Raw genomic sequence first — 10,168 nt, 5'->3', positions numbered from 1 at the left:
TTATTATTGATATATATTTTTTAATTAAAGTTAGAAGTCGGAGCCAATGGATTTATTTATTTCATGCAATAATGACAAATACCTCTGCACTGTTGCCTCTTTTCAACGGACCCTAAACCTATTTTACTTAATAGTAAACACGATCCTGATATCATGTAATATCGAACAGTAAAGATATGTCGAATGAAATATTAAATTTAAATCTTAAAGATTATCGATCAATTACTATTAATATAGGAAAAAAGTGTTTGCATTTTATTGAAATCATAAGACCTTACTATTATTTAATTGCAATGTTTAAGGTTATCAATTAATTACGATTAGCAGAAAGCAAGATTTTAATATTATTAGAATGAATATCATAGAAATCTGATTATTATAACATATTTCCCGAATTTAACATATGTTGGTAGATTTCTGCTCATATTCATACATTTCTCATGTATTTCCGCATTCATACAAATATGAATATTTTTATATTTTATGGATGTGCGTATGTTGTATTTTAAACTATTTCTGCAATCTACTAACCATCATATAATCGTAGGTTTATCGTTCGTGTTTAAACCGATAGATGTCAGACTAGAGCTCATTTTATCTAGCCGCGATAACTGTGTACGTACATATGTAATAAAGAGAAAAGTATGATTTTACATTGCTTTATTAAAATAAAAAGTTTCGTCTAGGTTAAGAATTTAGTATCTTTCTAAGTTGATATTAGAAGAATTATCACAGAAATGTGATTTACTTAATAATGTATTTTATTCAATTTTATCTTTCTTTAAAGCCCCTTATAATTGATATCCCACACTGCTAGCGAGTTGATTGGTTCCACAATGTTACTTTCATTTTAAACTGATATATCTTCCTCTTTATCTTAATTACACATTGAATCATTGCGATTAACTAGAGTGAACTAAGTCTTGTTTTCGTGAAATTTTAGTAACGTTAGTCTTTACGTAAAAATCCCCATCTAAAAATAGTTAGATAAAAATGTATTATGTCTGCTTTAGTTTTTATTCTAATTATATATGTATATGTTGGAGAAAAGAAGAAATTATTAATAATCAGCGCAGAAAAATATTCAAACAATAAAAATTGTAATATATAACTGTCATCACCACATGTGACCTTAGGAGTGAATCCAAATGTAGTATCGCAAAAATTGATTGTCTTTTCGTTAATGATATAAATCGACATTAATGTTATTATTTATATTTATAATATATGTTTAGTGCATATTTAATAAACTATATAAAAACCGATAAAACGTTTGTTTATATATATAAGTAACACAAATTATAAATTAATTATGAAATTTATTGTGTTAAATTAAAAGTACACGTGTCTACTATTAGTACGTACACGTACATATAAATATTTTTTAGAGATTAGATACTATATTTAAGCAGTTACACCTTTCATACAAAGCTCTAGCCGAAAAATATCAACTTTCAGTTACAGAATTAAACACAATTACATAAGTATAGATAGTAAATAATCAGTTAATCATTTTATAAAAAACTAAAATTTACGATAAATGCCTAATATCACTTGAATTGTAGAACTAATTAGAATGTAGTTAAGAAATAATCTCAATTTGGCGATAATACAGCAATATATATCTAGTGAATTCATCAAAAAATAGAGATTATCCAGAATAAATTCGAATTAAACTTTACTATATCATTAACAAGACTAATAATTGAAAAATGAATAACATACCTGACAATACTAAATATGAATGTACTAAAAAACATCAAATTTGATTATGTTAATCTTAAAATCACATCTTAAATAAAAAACAAATTTTAGATACCAAACTATCTTGAACTTAGAACTATTAGAACTACTGTCGATACCAAAAGTAAACTTCATATATTATTGGTTTATACAGGATTTTTATGTATTTATAGGAAGTTTGTAGATGGAAAAATGCACAGAGTGCACACAATATGTAAAATGTAAAATGTAAAATATCCAAAGTATAGGACTGTCAAACAGTTTTCTATCCATGTCCCATTTTATTTCATTTCACTCATTAAAATATGAATTTGCACAAATACCACACTGATAATCGCAATAAACACAGATATGTCTGCAAAGTCTAGTGTATCGAGAAGGAGTAGAACGACTTATACTGCAGTCGGCTTGTCAAGGGTTAAGGGTGAGAGTAGTAGCGAGATAAAGATGGAAAATCTGTAGAGCTTCCTAGTGACTTTTCATGGGAAAGTATTGTCCTGCCTGGGGGGATTTGGCGGTTGCCCCAAGATGGCGGACTCGGTTGGCGTGCGACAAGCACGAGCTGAAAAGTGCCGAGAGCACGATTCGTTCGTGATTCTGTGTTAAATCGGTATCGTGAGTTTCATTCGTGGATAGCACGAGGATCGTTGACGAAGAGGACACGCTCGAATAACGTAGGTAGGTGACAAATCACTGACACGAAATTGTTTCTCTCTATACGGGGTGAAAAGCCGCGCCTACTATCGTGCATCTCGATATTGTGGTGAATATATGTCTAACAACTCTGTTTTATAAATTCATAAATACTCTACTACATATTCATGTCGATGTTAGAATCATTAACAATATTTTTCGTGATTACGACGTTCGTTATTCAGCTGGAAAAGTTTGTGATAGGGATATCGAATTTGGTGTGCAGAAATCGAACAGTCGAGTACCACGGCTGGATACTTTCGTTCAGTTTCTCTCTCATAGATTCTTAATAGTGTCTTGTTTGATAACAGAAACCATGATCGAACTTTCGTTGGTGTAATTTTACGATTTTACCAGATATCGGCTGAATGATTTTCCCGCGTGTCCGTGAAAGATATCGCGAGAAACTCGTCGCGTATGAACGCAATTGTATCGTGTTCTCGGTGGATCCATTCTTGAGTCGTTTCAACTATCCGATGTTTCATTTCTTCTGCAGATTATATTCGGTATATATTCTCGTTTGTTGCCTTGAAGAGATTAGATCTATTAGTTTTTGATATTACATGAAAGGTGAATGATTATTACCGCCTCTGCTTTGACGCATTGTCTCGATCGGTGTGAGCATCAGTGTGTATACGTGTGGATGCGTAACTTGATGTAATTGTGTGCGCGCGTTTCTTGGCGTGCGCAACGCGTACCCGCATGCTGCTTCATCGTGTAAAATAGTTGTAATTTATATTCCCTTTAATTTCTTCAATACTTAGCTGTCATACTTATAACTATCAATATAAGAATTATTACCATGGATTTATTTTGAATCTCGACGTCTAGATCCGGTGTAGATACGTGACGTATTATTGAGGTTTCATACCGGCGATAGATTTGGCAGCTTTATACATATGTATGTATTTTTGATAGCCGGGTCGCATACGAGTGTACTTATACTGCTTGCTTGGTTAGAAATACATATCGCTGGTTTCTTGGGAGAGTTACTGAAAAATTACAAATTTTGGAGTATTTATTATGATGGAAGTATAATTATAAAGTAATATAATATTTATCAAGATATAGTAAAGTATATTTATAAAATAGAATTGTTTATTTAAGAACAATTTTATAATTCAATAGTTTGTTTTAATTGGTTATTTAATCCTTTCTTTTAGTGTAACCAATATATGTAAACAAAATATGGAAGATCATTAAGATCCAAAGACTGTTAGTGACTGTTAAAACAGTTAAATTGTTGAAGGAAACAGTGTTATGCCACAGATCAATAGAACTTTTTATTCAACACGTTATTTATTTAATAGCGAAAACATTATTTTCTTTTATAATTTTGCTGATAGTTTTTGAGTTTTGACAGTTTCTCATAAAATATTGTTTATACGTATTGTTTATAGTTACAGTAAAAGAAGGGTTAAAACAATCGTATTTTGAATTATGATATTGTTCTTAAATATATGTTATAATCCAATATTTTAAACCTTGTATTTCAAAGTAACTTCTTAAATATTCCAACTATTCTTGGTTATATCACCTTTCCAGGAAATGAACAATATACATAAATGACATAACCTACCAATATCAGTGCTACCAATTGAAATTGCGACCATTTTTCATTGTTGTGTGCATATAGTGTTATTTTACTACATTGTAACATAAACTCATCCTGTTTTTATATTTAGTGCAATATATGCAATATGGGAATAAAAACAGTACGAGTCTATGTTATACAGCTCAATATGTATAATTTGTTGTCCTTGTGTAGAATAGACTACCTCGAGATTTTGACCGTAGACTATACGTTTCTCTGCCAGTGAAAATAGTGGAGAAAAGATGTATATGCACATCACCTAGTGGAAAAATGTAATTATGTATAATGATCACGTGCACAAGACAAGTAGTCATTACATGATACTAAAATCTCGAGAGTAAAAACCAAAAACGTAGATTCCGAAATAATTTATTGATATTCATTTAATTACATTCTTTTTTTTTTCTTTTTTCTAAGCGTATTATCGTTATTAATTATGGACAGATCACGAGAATTCCTGTGTTTTCGATCCTAATGCTTGCGATCGTTCACGAGAATTTTCGGGTTTCCATTGTTGTCATATAGAGAAAAGTAATTTAATCTGGCCCCTGCGTACACCTAGCAATTAAGACGGCTGGTCCGTAATGTGTTAAATTGAATGACATACTATAGACAATGCCCTAACTATATTGTGAATTGTCATCTTAATATGGATAGTACCGATAATGTTGCAATTGATATACAGGGTGTCGCAATAAAAATGTATAACACTGTGTAAACTAGTATTTATTTAATAAACTATAAAAATAAACTAGTATTTAACAAGAATAGGAAATGTCTAAAATTTTAACATAGGTTTTAAAATTAATTCTTTCGATGGCATACATAATTTTGTATCACGCTATTTAATTGACAGATAGTGTCCGAGTTGAATCTTTAATGATACATGAATAGAGTGATGTTCGATAAAACCACAGTGTAATGCATTTTCCTGTGACATTGTAATACTTTCAGCTAGTCGTTATTGCTAAATAAATAAGCTTATTCCTTTTAGTTCTTTTTATAAATTCGAAAGTTTTACATAATGTCCCATAAAAATTTGATAATTGTTATTTAATTAAACAGTAATATGTTATTTCTAATTATAAGTAAAACTACTCTTATAGATTAATTACCATAAATTACATAAGCCGATTAATTTATGTATGTGTAACAAAAACTAGCCAAATACTAGTCTGGTATATTAAAAGATGTTTAAGTATTTTCCAAATTTACTTTATAAGTACTAATTTAATCTTAATCATACCTATTACCTAATTTAACCTTAATCATACGTATTACCTAATTTAATTTTAATCATACGTATTACCTAATTTAATTTTAATTATATGCATTGTCTAGTTTAATTTCAATCATATACACTGTTCTATCTAATTTTAATCATATCCGTGACATAAATACGAGAAAAACTGGACTTGAATTGCAGTTATGTGACTGGGTCGCATTGCTTTGTATAAGTAGGTACGCAAAAAGCGATTGATTTTGATTTTTCGCCTTGAATGTATTATCTGGCGTCGGTAAATCCGTGAAACGTGATCAATAAACGGTGCGTTGCTTCCGCGTTCAGCCGTTCCGCGTAAATGGGTGTCGTTCGTGGCGACTGTTTATCGTGTTTGTACACGTTCATACATGTTCATACACGTTCATACACGTTTACTCAAAGGGAAACCTTTCGATTCTTTTTTCGTTCGACGTTCCGCTGCAACCAGTATTACATACAGTGTCTATAAAAAGTATTGACACACAACCCTTTATTTTCCAATGAAACACTTTTTTTTTATCAGGTTCTATACATTTCATTTTCATAATACCAAATTTTTGTAGTCTGACAATAAGGCAGTAAATTTAAGAAATTAGTATGTAAATGCTATAATAAGTACAATGGTGTGCCAATATTTTTTTTGCCATTGAAGTTGAAAAAATATGAGAAGCTTGCTAAGAGTAGAAATAAAAGATCACAATGATCATATGTTTACGAACCAAAATCAATTGCGTTTCTCAAAAATATACACTCGTTTTATATTTTGGAAGAATTCTTTTATATTATTCCTGTTATATATTTTTTTCTTATTAGCTATTGTTGATTTGGATTTAACTTTTCTACGAAAGATTGCTTAAAATTTTAAGTGAGAAATTACAGTAAACATATATTTACAAATCAATTAGATTCTGGAAAACATAGTGATCTCGCGTATCAAGTTCCTGTTTTCTTTATCATATGTTTATCATATGACATATATTTAATTCTATTTCTTTCAATTTCTAATTATTTCTCTACTTCATGTTTCTTATTTAATTATTTTTTTCCATGAATGTCCACTATTACAAAGATATAGGAATATACACTGGCAATCATTAGTATTAAGATACCTACTGATATTTAGTACAAATTGAATGCTCATTTATTATAGTTATTATTTTCTAGTTGCTTTATTATAAATATATTACGTCATTCATAACTATGATGTAAAGACTAAATAAAGTAAAATTCATTAGAGTTTCTCAATCCATAAATGTAACAGATAGATATTAGATGTCCTAATACATATAGCTGATAGTAATATTAAAGTAGCCCCCCGTCACATTCCATCAAATTTTGTTCTGAATTTTTCTTCCATTGCTCTTGACAGTATTATACAAACACATATCGTTGTTTCGCTCGTATGACATATGTTATGCACGCTAACAGAATCTTAAATTCTAAACTTCATAATTACTGATGTGGTGACATCATTCTCTTTCTCTCTCTCTTTCTCTCTCTCCTCGCTGCCTTATTGTACTAAGCTTCTTTAAAGACGCTATATCAGAATTTTATTTGCAAAAATAATATTTACAATTTTGCAATTGCGCGAACTTTACAATTTTCGATTTTCTTAAATCTCCCGCGACTTTTTTCGTATTTTTTCCGTGTATAGCGTATCGATACCGAGGAATCGATATCGAAGAAGGAACTGGACAATATGCAAATGTTTTATGGGCTGTCTGAGCATCCAATGCGTGAGACGAAGTTGTATTAAAACTTTCCCTCTTTGATTTGCGTTTTATTTAGACGAACCATTGATAAAGCACCGATTACGTTCCTATTGTTCTAGAAATTCCACATTTCTTCATTTTCCTTCATCTCCTAAACAAATTTTATCCTCCTGTTTGTTGGCAATTATATTAGTATACACTACGCTAGACTAGATATATCAAAGATCTGTTTTGTCCGTATTAATCAAAACGTTATTATTTATCACTTCAGAATTAAATAAAGTTAAAGTTTTATCATTTTCTTCGTCATTCTTATTCTTCGTTCAATTCAAAATATTTGGTTATCATCTCGTAATAGAGTGTATAGTATAACTGATCTTAAAAGATAATAATCACAGGCTAAATGAATTAAGAAAATTACAAGATTAAGCAGGCTTAAAATATTCCAGGAAATATCTTGAAAAATAAAGAGAAATGTAAGATAGAATATTTTAATGGGCTAACCGTGACGGTTGGTTATCGGTGACTCAGGTTACTAAACTTCTCAGAATATTTAAAATAAGATAAATATTTTACAAAAATGAAACGTTATGATGCAACACATTTCAATCTATTGCGACTGCTAGGAAGAAATATATAAAATTACGTAGCAATCTACGTGTTAACTAAGAAGGGCAATATTGATATATCTATGTATATATATTTTATGTGCATACATGAAACTTCCTATAGTGTTTTTCCAGTTTACTTATTCAGATGGGTTTTTTTTACATTTTCTAATAGTTCTAATTGTACAAACATACGTCTACTATTGTGTAAATATACAGCTGTACATAAATTGCCTGTATATACGTGTATCATTATGCACATACCGAAGTGAACAATATCATCGCGTTAATTAAAAATTTAGATCGTCGTGATGGCATCGAAGAAAATGAGCACGAGCAAATATTGCCAGCTGGTACTCGATTTTTGCACCGTAACTCCTATGTATTTGCATATGTGAACATTGATTGAATAGCTCACAAGAACATTAGCTTTTCCTTTCTAACTCTCGGTGTCGCCGATTATGCGAAATACTCCTTTCGAAACCACCACCTTATTGCCCTCTGTATAATTTAAGAAATTTCAACTTCTAAGAGAATCAGAGCGATAAGATACCGTTTCTCGTTAAACGTACAACATTTTATACGGGTTGTTCAGTTTATCCTTTTATGAATATATCAGGTGTGTTAAATGAAGCATCTTGAAATCTCGTTAGCACCGGTAAAGTTAGAAACAAGTGCGAAATTATCCACAAAGATGAGAAAATACGTATATAGTATAGATTTCACAGAGATCAATTCAATTTAATTCAAAAAGCCAATTATCCATTGTATTTAATGAACTTCAGTATTCGATAGGATCATCTTTGATGCTTACAATTTGAAGATCTATGATTGCAATAAATATCTTGTAATTCTAAAATATCTCGTAAAAAAAAAATTTTTCAGATCGGTTTCAAATTCCAGGAATATAATGCTGATTATCTTACCTAATTGCAATGTCAATGAAATCCCAAAATGTTTTATCTGTATAACACACATAATATGGATATACTTTTCTATGGTACACATTTAAGCCATACTTTCTCGAGCCTCTGAATGTTTAACACCATCCTTCGTATCGTATATTGACTTTTCACTAAATTTGCTAAATTTGTAGTAAATATCTCGATAAAGAAGCTACCTCCCCTTATGCTATGTTTCGTATTTCTAAACGGTGCAATGTTATTGTTAACCGATATAAAGGTGTTAACTATGTTGATAAAACAGCATGTTATTGAAGAGATGTTCACATTCTAGTAGTCCTTGAAGGATTCTGAGATTGCGGAACAACGTTATTGGAAAGTTTATTTGCTCGTTAGTTTTGTCAACTCAAATTAACTTGTCCTCCTCGTTTTATGTGGCGATCATCATTAATCACGATTGCGGAATGAATTGTAATTTTGCCAAAGGCGTTTATACTAATGACATACTCTTAGTGACATAGGATTGTTTTTTGATTTATGAAAGAGATCCAGGAACTTCGCTATTGGTAAGTAAGATATTACTAAGATATTGATGGGAAGAGCGAAGTCACCGAATAGTTGTCACCTCATTTCGATGCTCTTGAAATATGTTGTCAAATTGACAATCCTGAATAACTTCTTTCTATATAGAGTGGTCACTTTCGATTTTCGAGTTGTACAGAAAAGTATGTTTGGCATCATACGCGTGCTACTGTGTACAGTTGGTAAGTACATTTTATGGTAACCAGATATACTTACAATGAATGCATTTCGATTCTATCTGTGGATATCCTTAGATGTGACTATTTTGAGAACGCTCATTCACATATATCGTCTCCACGCAAGTCGTTACCACTTTAATAGCCTAGTCCAATCTACTTCTTTTCATTTGGAATTCAGCAAGTGAAACACCTGTCGTTTTTATACACCATTCTGGTATATTTTGGTATATATATATATGTCGGAGATGAAAGAACACCGGAGCCTTTGGAATTTTGGATAATCGGAATTTTGGATAATCCTTATTATATATGTCGGAGATGAGAGGACACCGGAGACCTTCCCTCTGGAACTTCGGAAAATCCGTAAAATTGTCATTAAAGTTTACAGTTGTAATTAAGCGATTTGCTATCATTGTACTTGTTTGCGATTTGTGATACTAAACTTGAGCTCGGGGCAACAGTCAGTCGCCGAACGTAGCCGCGGTCACGGGATGAACGCTTCGTCTAACAAAGGTGCGGAGCAATTCTATAGCTCTGCTTAAAAGAAATATTTCTGGCGGCACGCGACAGTAAACATTTCAACGGTTTCTGCCCGTGGCTCGCCACACGCAGAACCTATTCTTCGAGTAAGATGATTGCCAGATGTCGATGCGTCTCCGCAGTACATGTTCAGCTAGCCCGAGGGCCGTCATAAACACTAAGATCTAGTTACCTAAAGTTCTTCAAACAGACAAACAGTCTTTCTCCCAACTACGGGAAGATAGGGGAGATCTATTTTTTTCAACGAACGACGTCTCCCACTAACAACTTTCCCTCCAGGGCGGCTAGCATCTTTTTCTAATCACCAATATGGAGATTGACCAATTAGCAGCAACGTCAATTTCCCTTACTTTT

The 10,168-nt window shown here is 31.5% G+C and overlaps 1 long non-coding RNA gene across 1 annotated transcript; it reads right to left on the bottom strand.

Moving 5' to 3' along the window:
- Positions 1–669: 669 nt before the first annotated feature.
- LOC112213765 lies at positions 670–4,754 on the bottom strand. The gene is made up of 3 exons (XR_002947674.2): positions 3,921–4,754; positions 1,726–3,428; positions 670–973 (listed from the first exon to the last, which is right to left on the bottom strand). It is a non-coding gene; the product is annotated as an uncharacterized LOC112213765 (long non-coding RNA).
- Between the last annotated feature and the right edge of the window lie 5,414 nt (positions 4,755–10,168).

This window comes from Bombus impatiens, unplaced genomic scaffold (genome assembly GCF_000188095.3).
Source record: "Bombus impatiens unplaced genomic scaffold, BIMP_2.2 scf_1183, whole genome shotgun sequence".
In the NCBI taxonomy this organism is placed as follows: Eukaryota; Metazoa; Arthropoda; class Insecta; order Hymenoptera; family Apidae; genus Bombus; species Bombus impatiens.
Note: the sequence above shows the minus strand (reverse complement) of the source record. Positions and strands in the feature narration are given on the sequence as shown.